Here is a 17,893-nt window from a genome sequence, read left to right as displayed (position 1 = left end):
AACTGGGTTGCTGGGTGGGCTTCCTCAACCAGTGGGTTATTTTCACTCTGGGTCTCATATTGGGTTTTCACATCCCCAGAAGAAGGACAGGTTGTCATCCCTGGGGGGAATGAGGAAAGAAGCACGACCTTGCAGCTAGAAAGCTAGAGAACTTAAGTATGGAGGTCCCTTCAGGCGCTCACTTCACAACTGCCTGAGCAAGACTATGTTCAGGCTATGCGAACATTGAAAAAGAACCCTGCACTATGGTTGAGGGGGCCTGGATTTTACTGCAACTCACTTACTAACTGGCTTTGTAACCTTAGGCAGATCATTAGCCCTTTCTGTACCTCAGTTTCCACATGGAAAATGGAACTAGATAATTACTATGTACTCTTACGTTCCAAACCTCCATGATTCCGTGGTGGATAGTAGGGTCAGAGGCTAAGTGCCACTTTTGTTTCTCTGTGTAATTTTGGGCAAGTTTTTATTCTACCCAGAGCCTCAGTTTCCCCATCTGTAAAACTGAGTTGATTATACTAGTTTTACAGTATTTAGAAAACTTACAGATGAAGGGTATTATGCAAATGTTAGGGGCCGTCGAAGCCTTAAAGGCAATTACAATCATTTAACTTTTTAACACCTTGTTTGAGATTGAAAATGAGTCCCTGGGCATTTTCACTTGAGTAAACGTTATTTGTTTTTAACTTGCTTAAAAATTGCTTAGCAGTTTTAACCTGCTCACTCTAATCCATTCTGGTCAGTTTGAGTTGGTTGGCTTGTCCCCTTAACTTCCTCTTAGACACTCTTCTGTCCTGATGTCTATCTTCTATAGAGGAGTTTGTAGAACCATGGTTTGAGTCAGGATCTGATCTTGCAGAGATCTGGCTTCTAGATCTGGCTCTGCCATTATGAACTTGTGTGACCCTGAGCAAGTCATGTCATTGATTTGAGTTGTGCACTGGTCTTCAAAAGACAAAGACATTAGGCCAGATCTTTTCAATGGTAGCTCCCAGCACCAGGGTATAACTTTAGAAAATGCTTAAGGCAATGGAGAAAAAGACGAGGCACAAAGAATATATATGGAGTCTTCAATTCTTTAACCCCTTCAGAGTTGAATTTCTACCATAATGAAAATCACGGTGCTTAGAGTAACTTACTACACAATCCTTTGCGGCAGTATTAAAGCTTTAATTCCCGAAATATTATTAATATACTGCAGTGATAATTATGTTTGTGCGATTCAAATCCCAACTACAAGACTACACACTGCTCTTACTGTGGAAATGGTACGAGAAGGAGAAAGGGAATGGAAGTCTTGGGATTTATACATGTCATCTTGAAGTTTGGATTCAGGCTTACTTGTATTTAAAGCAAATAAGTTGTACTTAAAATGGAAAACAACCTTGTTTATCTTTGAATGACTGTGGCGGAGAGTAGCTTTCATTGGTTTTGTCTCAGGAGCCATCTCCCCCATCTGTAGGGTTGGCCTGTGCTCTCAGCCACTCACTGGCTGTGCGTCTTTCACAAGTTCTGCCATGCACCAAACACCTTTGGGTGTTTCCTTTGGGTTTTCTAGAGTTGTTCTTACTAGTGAGGCAGAAAGACCTCTCTTCCCAGTTTACATTTTTAGCCATTGATAGGAGTTCTTGTGTGTGGTTTTCTTCTCTTACGTGAGGTGTCCCTATATCTTCTCTGTCTTTGCTGGAAATGTTGAACTATTTCCCCAAAACATACATCCCCAGTTTTCCTGCAACAGGCAACCAAGGCTGCTCTGGGCCTTTTCTGGGCCTTCACACAGAATACGCTGCTCAGTGATCTCTCCAGGTTGATCATAAAATCTCCATGATGCCTAATCAGAAATTTCAGAGGTGTCTCCTGGTGTTCCCCCTCCCTCTTCTCTCTTCCTGCTCCCCTGCTTTTACTGGTAGGGAAAGACCCTATTACCTCTTAATCTTGTGTCAAATTCTACATGACAAAGGACACCCCCCCCACACCCCTGAATTTCATTCTAGAGTTTCTATCCAGTGACTCAGTAATTTGTTTGATATTTTCCTCTTGCTTTTTTCTTTTGGAAAATCAGGATGCTGAAGAAGGCCTCAGATGTTCTTGTGAAAGAAGAAATTTCTTTGGTCCCTGATTAAAAGTATCCATGGCTTTAAACTCAGTGCTCAAAGTTGAAATCACAGTGTTTTACAGCATTGATGTAAGTCTGTCATTTGATCGTAACACCTCACAAGTAAAAGCTCTAAGGACATGGTGAACTGTTAAATTGTTAGTATCATAAAAACTATTTTCACTAAATTTAAGTGAATTGGAATATAGAATATTGGCAATTGGAGGAAGGTGGACACTTGTTTTTCTTAAGATTTTTTTGGTTGTAAGTGACAGAGACCCCATAGTCACAGAACTTAAGCAAAGATGTGGTCATTATAGACTCCCATAACCAAATCACAGGAAGGTAACCATGGAGCTGACCTCAGTGTCAACCAGACCCAAGGACCTGAACACCACAGGAATCTGTCTTTTCTTCCCTTCTCTTCCCTTGGCTTCTGCCTCAGGCTGGCCCCTTGCTCACCAACTTCTTCACATGTCAGGGGATATGAGGACAGGCAGCTCTGGGGCGGCAACCTTATAGCTAGAGTTCCGAAAGGAAAAGATAAATTTCCCTGCCATCTGCAGTATGGAAAATCTCAGGGAAAGGCTTGTATTGGCCTGACTTCGTTCATGCTCTCATCACTAGCTCATCCCTGTGGTCAAGTGGGTGGAGCGCTCTGAGTATCTGCCACACCAGATTGTAAGACAAGTGGTTGTTAGCGGAGAGCAGAGCAGTTCACCAAGGAAGAGTATGGGCAGGTGCTATTACTGAAAGAAGGAGGAAAGTGTTCCGGGAAGCCCCAAACAACAGTTATAGAGAGAAGCAAGAGTAGAACTTAGTATATGACCTTGCTGTGAACCATAGAATCATAGAGGTTTGAAATGTAGGAGTCCATAGTAATTATCTGGTTCCATCCTCCAAGCATGAAAACCAAAGTGCAGAAAGGTCTTAAGGCTTAAGGCCACAAACAACAGGTACCATTATATAGGGTCAAGGACTATTTGCAGTATTTCTCTACAGCTTGAGCTTAATTTCTAGCTGAATTTTTCATCTAAAATGCATACTTAGTAGGTTTGCGCTCTGCTAATTTCCAGTGTGACAAAAGAGGAAAATAGACAACATGGTAATTGGCATTTACTGGACATTTGTCTATAATTATCTCACCTGTAGAGAGATGGCTGTTATCTGGAAGCAGGAATTATTTAATAAAATGTCAAAATCTTGAATTAAAAAACAGAATAGAAATATAGCTGAATCATTTAGAAATGTAAGCTGAAGTATTTAAATTATATAACAATAAAAACCCTTTATTAACACTGATATTACTTCAGTAATTTAGATTTGTTTCTTAGTTATCCTTTATAAAGTAATTGAAAATTAAGTTTCCCTGGTAAGTAATTAAGATAAAAAGTTGTATTTTCTGCGAAGTTTTTTTTTTTTTTTTACAAGATTATTTCTAACTTACAGACTCTGTCTTGATGACTGGGTTTCATATGACTTATTTGGTTTTATCAAATAGTAAAATGATGAATACTTATATTTTTGAGATTCTAAGAGTCTTACATTAACATCAGATATTCAGGCTCATTACTTGAACATTTTGAGCCAGACAGAACTTTATATTCTAGTTTAAATTCTGGATCTACCACTCATTAACTCTGTAATCTTGGGCAACATTACCAAGTTCTTGTCTATAATATGGACGTAATAAGAGCTATCTCTTAGGATGAATGGGAAACTCAATGAGAACAGCTATAAAAAGGAGCCTGCTATATATTAGGCCTTAATAAATGTTACTTTCTTCCTCTTTTCTCCTTTAACTAAACAAAGAGTTTATGTTTGAGAAAAACTAGTTTCTTGGGGCGCCTGGGTGGCTCAGTCGGTTAAGCGGCCAACTTCGGCTCAGGTCATGATCTCGTGGTCCGTGAGTTCGAGCCCCGCGTCGGGCTCTGTGCTGACACCTCAGAGCCTGGAGCCCATTTCGGATTCTGTGTCTCCCTCTCTCTGACCCTCCCCCATTCATACTCTGTCTCTCTCTCTCTCAAAAATAAATAAATGTTAAAAAAAAAAAAAGAAAAAGAAAACCTAGTTTCTTATATCAGAAACTAGCCAAACTTTGATCTACTATACGAAGACAGCATCTAATGTCTTTTGTATGAAGATAGTGAGTAAATTATAATCTTAAGAAGTATCCTGATACTTTTTAATAGTACACTGAATTTGCCCAAATTAAATCAACTGTCTATAAAGTTATTACAAAACAATTAATAATAATGAGATAATATGCAACATATCCAAACACTGAGAAAGTAACAAGTATGGGCAAACATAGGTACTAATATTAATGTTGTTATTGATGACAATAACACTCTTAAGGGCCACAGAACTAGTCTCAATAAATTCAAGAAAATTGAAATTATATCAAGCATCTTTTATGACCACAATGGTATGAAATTAGAAATTAATTATAAGAAGAAAAAGGAGGGGCACCTGTGTGCCTCAGTCAGTTAAATGCTTGATTCTTGGTTTTGGCTCAGGTCATGATCTCACGGTTCATGGGTTCAAGCTCCACATCTGGCTCTATGCTGATGGTGTGGAGCCTACTTGGGATTCTCTCTCCCTCTCTCTCTCCTTCTCCCTTGCTCATGCTCTCTCTCACTCTCAAAATAAATAAATAAATAAATGTAAAAAAAAAGGAGAAAACAGGAAAAAACACAAAAAAAATGAATATGAAAAAACATGCGACTGAACAACCAATGGGTCATCAAATAAATCAAAGGTGAAATTTAAAAAAAAACAAAACAAAAAACCTAGAGACAAATGAAAACAGTGATACAGCATACCAAAATCCATGGGTGCAACAAAAGCAACACTAAGAGGAAAGTTCATAGCAATACAGGCCTACCTAAAGAAACAAGAATAATTTCACATAAACAATCTGACTTTACACCTAAAGGACATAGAAAAAGAAGAATAAACAAAGCTCAAAATTAGTAGAAGGAAGGAAATAAGAAAGATCAGAGCAGAAATTCATGAGATAGAGACTAAAAAGACAATAAAAAAGACCATTGAAACTAACAGCCGGTTCTTTGAAAAGATAGACAAAATCAACAAACCCCAAGCTAGACTAAGCAAGAAAGAGTCCTCAAATAAATAAAATTAGAAACAAAAGAGAAGTTACAACTGTTACAACTGCAGAAATGCAAAGGATCACAAGAGACTACTATCAACAATTAAACACCAACACACTGGACAACCCAGAAGAAATGAATAAATTTCTAGAAATAAGAACCTTCCAAGACTGAATAATGAAGAAATAGAAAATCTGAATAGGCCAATGTCTAGTAAGAAGAATGAAATAGTAATAAAAAACCTCCCAACAAACAAAAGTTTGGGATTAGATAGCTTCACTGGTGATTTCTACCAAACATTCAAGTATTTAATACATCCTTCTTAACCTCTTCCAAAAAACTGAAGAGGAGGAAAAGATTTCAAGCACATTTTACAAAGCTAGCATTACCCTGATACCAAAACCAGATAAGGATATCACAAAAAAGAAAATTACAGGCCAATATCCCTGATGAACATAGATGCAAAAATCTTCAACAAAATTTTAGCAAACCAAATCCAACAATACATAAGAAGAATCACACATCACAATCAAATGGGATTTATTCCAGGATTCAAGGATGATTCAACATCCATAAATCAATACATCACATTAACAAAATGAAAGATAAAATTATACGATTATCTCTGTAGATGCAGAAAAACCATTTGACAAAAATTAAGTATCTATTCATGATAAAAACTCTCAACAAAATAGGTATAGAGGGAATGTATCTCCACATAACAAAGGCCATATATTACAATCCTACAGCAAACAAGCTCAATGGTGAAAAGCTGAAAGCTTTTTCTCTAAGAAACAGGAACAAGACAAGGATGCACACTCTTACCAGTTTTATTTAACATAGTATTAGAAGTCACAGCCACATCAATCAGGCAAGAAAAAGAAATAAAAGGCACTAAAATCAGAAAAGAAATCAGAAAACTGTCACTAATTGCATATGACATGACATTATAAATAGAAAACTCTAAAGAATTCGGGGCGCCTGGGTGGCGCAGTCGGTTAAGCGTCCGACTTCAGCCAGGTCACGATCTCGCGGTCCGTGAGTTCGAGCCCCGTGTCAGGCTCTGGGCTGATGGCTTGGAGCCTGGAGCCTGCTTCCGATTCTGTGTCTCCCTCTCTCTCTGCCCCTCCCCCGTTCATGCTCTGTCTCTCTCTGTCCCAAAAATAAATAAAAACATTGAAAAAAAATTTTAAAAAGACATTAAAATCAGAAAAGAAATCAGAAAACTGTCACTAATTGCATATGACATGACATTATAAATAGAAAACTCTAAAGAATCCACCGAAAGAGTATTGCAATTAATAAATGAATTCAGTGAAATTGCCAGATATAATACCAATATATAGAAATTGGTGTCATTTCTATACATAAATAAAAGAATATCAGAAAAAAATTAAGAAAACAATCCCATTTACAATTGTATCAAAAAGAATAAAATACCTAGGGATAAATTTAATCTAGCAGGTGAAATGAAAGCTATTCCATTCTCATAAATTGGAAGAATTAATACTGTTAAAATGTCCATACTACCCAAAGAAATCTACAAATTCTGTGCAATACCTATTAAAATTCCAATGGCATACTTCACAGAATAAGAGCAAATAATTCTAAAATTTGTATGGAACCACAGAAGATCTTGAATAGGCAAAGCAATCTTGAGAAAGAAGAACAAAGCTGGAGGTATCATGCTCCTGATTTCAAACTATACTAGAAAGCTATAGTAATCAAAGCATATGGTATTGGTATGAAAAGAGACTCACAGGGACACCTGGGTGGCTCAGTTGGCTGAGTGCCCGACTTCGCTCAGGTCATGATCTTATACTTACTGAGATCGAGCCCAGTGTTGGGCTCTGTGCTGACGGCTCAGAGCCTGGATCCTACTTCAGATTCTGTGTCTCCCTCTCTCTCTGCTCCTCCCTGCTCACACTCTGTCTCTATCCCTCTCAAAAATAAATAAAAAAAAAAAGAGAGAGACTCACAGATCAATGAGACAGAATTAAGAAATAAATCCACCATATACATGAACAATTAATCTATGACAAAAGAGCCAAGAACATACAATGGTTTGGGGGAAATTAGACAGCCACATGCAAAAGAACAAAACAAGACCACTATTTTATGCCATACACAACAACTAACTCAAAATGAGTTAAAGACTTGAATGTAAAACCTGAAACCATAAAATTCCTACAAGAAAATATAGGGGCGAACTCCTTGACATAAGTCTTAGTGATATCTTTGTGGCTCTGACTCCAAAAGCAAGGGAAGCAAAAGCAAAAATAAACAAATGGGACTACATCAAACTAAAAAGCTTCTGCACAACAAAGGAAACCATCATCAAAATGAAAAGATAACTTATGGAATGGGAAAAGATTTAATTTGTAAACCATACATCTGATAAGGGGTTAATATCCAAAATATATCAGGAATTCACACAATTCAACAACAAAACAAACAACTCGACTAAAAAATGGGAAGGGGATCTGAACAGACATTAAATATCACTAGTTATTAGGGAAATGCACATCAAAACCACAGTGAGATATCATTAACACCAGGTAGAATGGCTATTATCAAAAAAGACAAGAGATAACAAGTGTTGGAGAGGATGTAGAGAAAGTACACTTTTGGTGGGATTGTGAACTGGTGCAGCCACTGTGGAAAACAGTATGGAGATTCCTCAAAAAATTAGGAAGAGAACTACCATAACCTGGCTCTTCCGCTTCTGGGTGTTTATTCAAAGAGTCCAAAAACACTAATCTGAAAAGACAGATGTACTCTTATGCTCACTGCAGCATTATTTGTAAGAACAAAGATATGGACATTGCCTAAATATGTCATTGATAGATGAATGGATAAAGAAGATATGGTATATACATATACAATGGAATATTACTCAGCCATAAAGAAGAATGAAATCTTGCCCTTTGTGACAACATGGGTGGACGTTGAGGGTATTTACGCTAAGTGAAATAAGGTCAAGTGGCGAAAGACAAATACGGTGTGATTTCACTCATCTGTGGAATCTAAAAAACCAAAACAAATAAACAAAATAAAAAACAAACAAACAAACAAATAGATACAGAGACAGACTAGTGGTGACCAGACGAGAAGGGGGTTGGAGGTAGGTAAAAATGGGTGAAGGGTCCAACTGTATGGCCATGGGTGGTAGCCAGACTTGTGGTGGTGATCACTTTGTAATGTACACAGATGTCCAATTAGAAAGCTGCATCCCTGAAATTCAGAAAATAAAAAGACATACTGTTAAAAGGAGTCAAGTAGAAACAAGTTGAAGCAGGTTTCAAGTTGTGAACTACTGTAGTTCTACATACAGAGAAACAGAAGGTAGAAACACACACGATGTGAAAAACTGTGCCAGGCAACCTTCCTATCTTCAGGTCAGGGCAACCTCCTGAGCCTGTCTCTGCTGAGGTGATTTTGGTGATGATAAAATGTTCCCTGGGGTACCTCAGGGGCACTCGGGTGAGGTTGTGGGTTGCAGATGGAACCAGGCTTGTAGAGTTCGGAGCAGCCTGGTCTAGGCATCATCAGCTACAGTTGCTAGTGGCAGCCAGCCTTGAGGGCAGTCACTGCACGTCTCATGGGATTGCAGTCAGTAATCGTAGCCCGAGAAATGACTGCTGCTGATTACGTCCAGGGCCCCAGGCTGGAGAAGGTCTCTGCCCCTGCAAAGTGGATTGTAAACACATCTTTACGGTCTGGAAAGACATAAACAAATACAGAACAGTGACAGACCCCCTTGCTCTCTAGTGCGAAGTCATCAAGAGGAAGGCTTTACATTCTAGGTCAGGATGGCAAGAGAGGGTGAGATTTTCTTAAGGACTAACAGGATATCGAATATGGAAGGCTGTTTATAATAGTCATGGGAAGTACATTGGTGAAATGGGGCGAGGGAGAAGTATAGAGGGTAAGGAATGTGTGGCTTCCTCCAGAAAGAAGGGGTCACCCTGCCCCTTTCACTTACTTATCCTGCTTACGCATCACTTACATTTGCTCATTAGTGGCCAGAGAGCAGAGATTTCCTAAGAATGGGGTTGCCCTCACTTTTTAGTGCCATGTTACTTGAAGCAGTTAATATGTTTATGGATAATGTCTCATTACTGCCTTTTAAGTCACATTCCAGACCCCCTACCTCACTTCGATAATAACACACCTGTCGGCATGACTCACAGAGCCCGCACCCTCTCAGTCTGTACTCTTTAAACAACCCGCATGGCCCTCTGCCTCCATGCTGATAATGTTGTGCCATAAAACACGGTGGTGTCTCGAGCTCTGCTCCCCTCCCCATGTCCCACCAGCCCCACTTTCTTTGGCCTGGCACCTAGTCAAGCCCCAGGAGGCGGGTGCAGGTCCCAGGGCTGTCTGGTGGGTATTACACCTTGGCGATGAGGGTCCAACCCGTGGCTGAGGAGCCAGAGACGGGGAGGGCCCTGCCTGAGTCAATGCCACCCTCTTGGCTTCAGTACCTTGTTTAGAAGTTTTATTACATGGGAATGGTGTGGCTCAGGGGGGTGAGAAAGGGATGGCAAAAGGTGCCTCAGGGTTTTGGTGCTGGGAGTCTCCCCTCTTTGGCCAGAATCCAGTTCTGCAGGGTAATGGCCAGATATTACTAGGTTGTGTGAAGAAGGGGGTGTGAAATCAACTGGAGGCTCTAGCCTGGTGAACAAGTGTGGTCCCATGTCTAACACTCTCACACATGTCAAGCCCAGCAGAGAAGCCAAAAATAAAACTGCTTTGGAAGCCATGATCTTTTTTCCCTAGGGTAGAGGCCACACTATGGGGAGGAGATGTGAAAGGAAGGAAACAGGAAGGAAGGAAGGAAAGGAAGAGAAAGGAAGGGAAATTTAATGCAAGTTGAAATCTATTGACCAATAAGACGAATCCCATACGTAAATCTGGTAAGTAAATGTGAGTCAACTACTGTTGGAATTTAAATCTCCTGGTGGTATTAGCAGTTTCCAAGCATTATTTTTATATTATAACCAAAACTGAATACATCTCTAATTTGGTTACGTAAAGTCACAGAGGATTCTGAAAACTACAATTTACATGATTCTCTTAGGTCTTGAATATACACATACCCGGCCAGGACATGAGAGTGTACGTGTACATGCTCTTTCCTTAGCCACACCCATTGCATCAATAATGTCCACTTCCAATTTACTTTTATAAAAGACAGAATATCTGATCTATGATGTATTATTTTTAGACAACTTGTAGTTAACAATTACCCAACAACTACCCAGCAAGTTTGTAGTATTATAATCAAACAATTACTCAAAGTTCTAGGCTTTGAGCAAATACACATATATATATGTGTATATTTGTTATAGCTCTAGGATAAGTTTATCATATTATATTATTGCAGCATCTGAGTGGCTCAGTCATTTAAGCATTCGACTCGGTTTGGGCTCAGGTCATGATCTCACAGTTTCATGAGTTCTAGCCCCGTATCAGGCTCCGGTGCTGGCAGTGTGGAGCCTGCTTGGGATTCTCTCTGTCTCTCTCTCTCTCTCTCTCTCTGCCCCCTCCCCGCTTGTGCTGTCTCTGTCTCTCTCAAATAAATAAACTTTTAAAAAATATTACATTATTATTGTTTTAGTGCTTATCATGATACATTAGAAATTTCACTACTAGTTTACACAACCTTCTTTGCTCTACAAGAACCCCTTTCATTTAGAAGTAGCTAAAGGTACAAACAATGTTGAGGAATAGATTCTCAGTATCAATAGTAGTTACTTCTGGAACAAGCTGGAGAGTATAGGTGACTTTTGTTTTCTTTTGTCCTCCTTCCTGCATGTTCCAAATATTTTCACAGTAAAAATGGTTTATATTGGAGGATTACTTTCCGTATGCCAGGTTTTGTGTTAAGTTTTTTATATTCATTAGCACATAATATCTTCACAATAACCCTATGAGAGCTCCTGTTGTTATCCTTGCTTTACACATGAAGAAATTAAAGTTCAAGGAGTTTAAATAAATGTGTCCAAGGACTCATACATGCTAGGGCCAGAATTCAAACCATGTATATCTGATTCCAGAACTTGGGTTATTAGCCGCTGTGCTAAACTTAATTTCTTTTGTACTCAGAAACACACACACACACACACACACACACACACACACACGTTTTTATTCTAAAAATAAACCTCAAACCCTACTGTTACATTTAGCATATAACTTGCAAGACATATATTAAACATACACCCAAATTTCCAGGTATAGCTACTAAGGTTAGCATCCAACAGCTGATTATGAAAAAACTTAGGATTTAGTTAAATTGAGGCTTACCATTTTTAATCAGCTTTAAAGTGTTATTTGGTCACGATGCCCACTTTTTTTTTTTAATTTTTTTAACGTTTATTTATATTTGAGACAGAGAGAGACAGAGCATGAACGGGGGAGGGGCAGAGAGAGAGGGAGACACAGAATGGGAAGCAGGCTCCAGGCTCTGAGCCGTCAGCCCAGAGCCCGACGCGGGGCTCGAACTCACGGACCGCGAGATCGTGACCCGGGCTGAAGTCCGACGCTTAACCGACTGAGCCACCCAGGCGCCCCTACGATGCCCACTTTTATGAAATTTAGAAATACATTAGACAACAAAGAGTTAAGAAGTAGGCATAGAAATTATTCAAATAATGAAAAATAAATAAGAAAGGTCAATGTAAATTGAGTTGTTTTTGCTTTCTTTTTTTTTTTTTTTTTTTTTTCCTGAAGAAGAAAAGGCTGCAGGAAGATTAAACCACAGTTTTGAAATAAAGTCAGAACTATGGTGTGGTTAGTGGCAGCAGCTGTTGTCCAATCTCAAACCACATCTGGAATATTATGTTTAGTTCTGGGTACCACATTTTAATAGTGACCTTGATCAACTAGAGTGTGTCAGAGAGGGGTGAATGCAATGGGATGTACCTAGAAGCAATAACATGAGTTACAGTTGCTGAAACTCTGGTTGCTCCAAGGAAAAGGCTTGAGGGAAACAAAAGACCTGGGTCCAAAGTTATGAAGGTCTGTTGTACGGAAGAGGGATTTGGCTCCCTCTGTACCATGCCAGAGGGCAGGACTAAGACCAGTGAGGTCAACTGTCAGTTCAATATAAAAAGAAATTTGGGGTCTAATAAAATGGGCTCTAAGTGAACTAATGAGGGTCCCTGGGACTCATCAAGCGGAAAGGAGAGGGTTCAAATCTTCTTGTTACAATCGAGCTGATAGAACTACCAGTTGAGATGGTAGAATTTTTGTAAGTCAGCTGTAAAGAAATGAGAGAGAACTTGTTTTAGGGAATGACCTGACGGTTCTTTTATCGGATACCAGTGATATAAACTTTGTATCCCCTTCTGCCACAGACTTGGAATTTTTTTTTTTTTAACGTTTATTTTTTATTTTTGGGACAGAGAGAGACAGAGCATGAACGGGGGAGGGGCAGAGAGAGAGGGAGACACAGAATCGGAAACAGGCTCCAGGCTCTGAGCCATCAGCCCAGAGCCCGACGCGGGGCTCGAACTCACGGACCGCGAGATCGTGACCTGGCTGAAGTCGGACGCTTAACCGACTGCGCCACCCAGGCGCCCCAGACTTGGAATTTTTTGTTCAAGCAACATGTCTCCAAAATCATATGATGTTGTACTGCCTTCTGGAAATTTGCTTTTAAGCACTGAAAAATATCCCTTTTTGTAATTGTTTATTTAACACAACTCACTAGGAGAACATGGGGGGGGGGGAACCCCACAAACTTTGAAAATAAGTAGCCAACTTTTTAGACAAACATGAATGGAGAGCATGAGACCTAGACATTCTCAGTTAAAATTTTAACGTCCCATGTGACCTTGAGTAAGTTAAGTTACTTAAATTCTCTGTGCCTCAGTTCCTTCATCAGTAAAATGGATATAATAACTCTTGCCTCATGGCTCTTATGGGAATTAGTGAGTTAATGTGTGCCCAGTTCTTTGAGGTGTTTGGATGAAAGGTGTTGTTTAAATACTAGGTATCATTATTAACATTTAATGACTGTATCTATTCTTAGGATACCAAGTATCCTAAGAAGCAAAAGCTGTTACAGGCCACAGAAAAGCTTTCAAAGACAGCTTCACAAGTGTCTATGAATATAAACTAGAATTATTGAGAGAGCTTTGTGTCTTCCTGTCTGCTTAAAAATTGTAGCCCCATGGATTCAACCTGTGCATTTAGTCATAGATTCAAAGGGTGCTTTTTAAAGCACTTTGCTATCTTCAAACTAGTGTTCATTACTTTTAAAATAGTGGTAATTTTGGAATCTTCAAATTATTTCATTTTTATCTCTAATTATGGTCTCAGTGGAACCTTGTCAGTAACATATGCTAAATGTGGTAGTTTTTATCTTTTTTTTTTTTTTTTTACTTATGCAAACAGCAGCTTTTGTCCTTAATATGGGAAGAACACATAAGAATGTCATTGATCAGGGTGAAAAACTAGAGATTGCCTTGCTTTGTCCTTTCTCCTGGCGTTCGTGGCTCATTACTGTGAAATCCTGCTCGAGTCTTCTCACTCCACTCCTAGTAGTTTCCAGAAGCAGCAGAAGTTGGTGGGGAGTAGGAAAAGGGGAGGTCCTTTTCTGATCTCAGATGACAAACTTAAAAGGTAAACATTTAGTGAGAAGGAAACACAAATACAGAATAAGGAGCGACAATGATATACTGAACAACTCAATTGTCAACTATGTTATCAGCTTCAAGATGACTGGTGGGAAAGTCCTTCACATGAAAAAGCAAGTTACCCAATAGAAAAATAGGCAATAGTCATGAACAAACACATCGAAGAACAAGACTGATCAGTAAATACGAAAAGTTGCTCAGAAAAATGCAAAAACAACGGAGACACTGTTTCACACTTTAGGTTGCAAAACATTTTTATTTAATACCAAATGTGGAGACGAGAGCGAAGTGATCTTGATGTTGGGAGTGTTTTGATACAATCCCTGGAGAACGATTTAACAGGATCTAATAAAGTTAAAGATGGGTAGGCTCTAAGATTCAACATTTCACTTCCAGACTTACACTCCAGAGAAACTCTTGCACATACGTACAAGGAAATGTGAACAAGAATGTTCATAGCGCCATTCGTAACAGTGAGAAACACCCGAAATGCTGGAAACGATTTAAACGTTGAGCAAAAGGAGGCCAGTCAATAAACTGCCGTGCATTCCTATAATGGAGTACTATGCATTATACGGGAGTGAAGTGGAATTAACTAGAGCTACAAGTATCACTCCGGATCACTATGGAAAACTCTCAAAAAACATAATTTTCAGGACAGAAAAAAAAAGCTGTGGAAGCATACAGGAAAAATATCATTTACATGAAGTTTAAAAATATTCAAAAAAAGATGGCTGGAGGTAGAGAAATTCAAACTCTGTGTGTAGAGGATGAATTCCTTGTCTTGGCAGTTTCTTTCAAGTTAGTGTTTCAGCACTTCTTGAAATTTCCACCCTGCTAGTGCCAAGTAATTGCTACAATCGAGATTTCTGTAGAATTCAGTAGGAAAAGGCTCCAAAGGTCCCCATACCCCTCCAAGATAGATTTGTTCTAGTCCAAAGCTTTCCAATAGAAACACAATGTGAGTCATATACATAATTTAAAATTTTCTAGCAGCCACACTTTAAGAAATGAAAATGGACAGGTGAAATTAATTTTGATGATAGATTTTACTTAACTAAACATACTCAAAATATGCTACAATAATCAATTAAAAATTTTTAATAATATATTTTAAATATTTCTTTTATTTATTTATTTTTAATTTTTTTTTAATGTTTATTTATTTTTGAGACAGAGAGAGACACAGCATGAGCAGGGAAGGGGCAGAGAGAGAGGGAGACACAGAATCGGAAACAGGGTCCAGGCTGTGAGCTGTCAGCACAGAGCCCGACGCCCGACGCGGGGCTCGAACTCACGAGCCGTGAGATCATGGCCTGAGCTGAAGTCGGACGCTTAACCGACTGAGCCACCCAGGCACCCTTATTTTAAATATTTCTTGTATGAAACCTCTAAAATCTGGTGTACATTTTACAACTAGAGTGCTTTCCATTTGGATGTTAAATTTTCATTAGAAATACTTGCTCTGTATTTAGATTCATAAAATTTAGAATTGCAAAGATAGATTAGATTCACATACTCAACTTGTTGCAAACATACCTAAAAGTTTTCTAATAACTGTGTCTAGTGTTGGTTTTTAAATTTAAATTTCATTAATTGAAATTAAATAAAGTGACACATTCAGGGGCGCCTGGGTGGCTCAGTCGGTTGAGCGTCCAGCTTCAGCTCAGGTCATGATCTCACAGTTTGTGAGTTCGAGCCCCGAGTCAGGCTCTGTGCTGACAGCTCAGAGCCTGGATCCTGTTTCGGATTCTTGTCTCCCTCTCTCTCTGCGCCTCCCCTGCTTGTGCTCTGTCTCTCAAAAATAAATAAACATTAAAAAAAATTTTTTTTTAAATGACACATTCAGTTCCTTAGTTTCACTTGCCAAATTTAGATGCTCACTAGCCATATGTGGCTCTTGGCTACCATATTGGGCAGAACAGGTCTAACCTGTTATACCAAGAAAGTATCTATATCCACCTTCTTTTCCTCTCTGGAATTCCTCTTTTCATATTAAAATCAAACAAAAAATGTGTAGAGTGGCTTTTCTGGACAAAGGGAGCCACACAGAGCCACTTTCAGTGAAAGGTTTACATTGACCAGCAAGGGTCAAGGCCACTAAACAACAGGAGGCTGGCCTGATTTATATACTTAGCCATCAACTTCCTAAATTCTCAACTGCCTGTTGTAGCTCCAGTCTCCCACTACACAAAACTGGGAAGAATCCCCCAAGGTTCCGTGTTCTTGGATCAACTCTGTGTCTGAAGTGTCTTAAATTGTTAAATTCCCCAAATGTGGGCCGTTGGGTTTTACTAAACACCAGCCCCTTTAGTTTGGTGCTTGGGTGTCCTCTGGGACTCCTTGGTATTTTCTAGATTGAAAAACTTAGGAAAAAAATGAAAGGAACTCCTGTGAGAAAAAAATATGCAGAGACTTGCAGAGGAGAGATGGTAGGGCTTTCAGAGACTGTGATGGGAAAGCAATGCTACAGGTAGGCAGCAAAAAAAAAAAGATATTGGGGTATTCAAACTGAAAGGGAACCTGTGCAATTTAGGCAGATGCCAGTGGGGCGTGATTTGGCAGAAAAAGGGTGCGAGTCGCTGGGAGAGAGTCTTAGGCCTAGAAAGTCAAACTGACCAGAACTTGAGGTGAAGCAGATCCATACTGTCCTTGTGACTTGGCCGCTTGGGAGTTCGAAGCAGTAGGCAGCATGTCTTGTTAGGAAACAGCAGCCGGAGTATCAGTGGTTGAAACGGAGGGCTGTTTGATTTTTAAATGAAAGCCTGTAAGACTCTACAGTATTCTAAAATATCCTCACACTTTTATTAAGTTTAACGCCAACTTATGCACACAACACATGCACCCACACACATTCAACAGAACCATAGACAGGGCATAGACTGGCTCCTTAAGAAAAAAACAGCAACAAAGCCTTTGAAACTATTGATAATTAATAAGCCAGGCAGTAGCAATTAATATGTGCAGAGATGGGGCGCCTACTGTTCTCCGAGCCATAGCTCATTTAAAATACTCACCCTGTAATTTATGAGTGATATTTAATACCTCAGTGACCATAAACCTCAATGTTTTATTACCACTGCTTAGCATACCTTTGATGTGTTGCCCAGCACTACACAATCCAAAACAAATTACTTTCAGGAAGCTGGATATTATATAAATGCAGGAAAGTCATAAATAATGCACAGGAGGAACATTTTCTGTGGGTTCTGACATGCCACAATGGGTCTCTGTGAGTCTGACTTCTCAAGCATCTCAATGGCCTGAAATGAAGGGCCAGAGGGGTGTCCATCTGAGGAGAACTTATCAGACATGCTGGGAATGCTGACTTCCAGGCACCACGGGTACCATTTTTAAGCCTACAGCAGAAGCACATGTAGGTCGAATGAGGACCCTTTAGGAAGCAGACATTCTCCTGTGCTGTCATGATGAGTATAGATTGGTATAGTCCCAGTGTGGAGGGCAATTTGGCAACAGCTCAAGATCCAGGCAATGTCACTTCAGAAAACCCGTCTACAGATATAGAGGCACATGTGCGAAATGATGCATGCTGTACGTAATGTTGCCATGTTATCCACTGAAGCAGTATTCAAATTGGCAAAATATGGAAATAAGCCAAAAGTCCACCAAGATGAGACTGGCTAAATAAATTACGATACATCAGCCCAAAGGAACACCATGCAGCTAAGATAAAGAACTGGGAAGATCTCTATGCATAAGTATCTATAAGACATATTGTGAAGCGTAAAAAGCAAGGTGCAGCGGGGTGCGCACGGTACTCTAAGTGTTCAAGAATGAAAAAGTCAAAAAGGATGCACCAAGATAATGCAGCAATATGAGCTTTAAAAAGGGACAACCATTTCTAAGCTTAGGAAAATACAAGGAGGACCATGGAGTCATCAGAACCCAGAAATTTAAGGAGACGTTCCATGGAGCGAGGACTCAGACGTCTGAGAAGCAACATCACCTGGCTGGTGCTGCAGTCTCTTTGGGGAAGCGGGTCGGGGCACAGAGACAAAGACAGGTTCTGGGAGTGC

Source organism: Felis catus, chromosome B1 (genome assembly GCF_018350175.1).
Source record: "Felis catus isolate Fca126 chromosome B1, F.catus_Fca126_mat1.0, whole genome shotgun sequence".
Taxonomy (NCBI): domain Eukaryota; kingdom Metazoa; phylum Chordata; class Mammalia; order Carnivora; family Felidae; genus Felis; species Felis catus.
Note: the sequence above shows the minus strand (reverse complement) of the source record.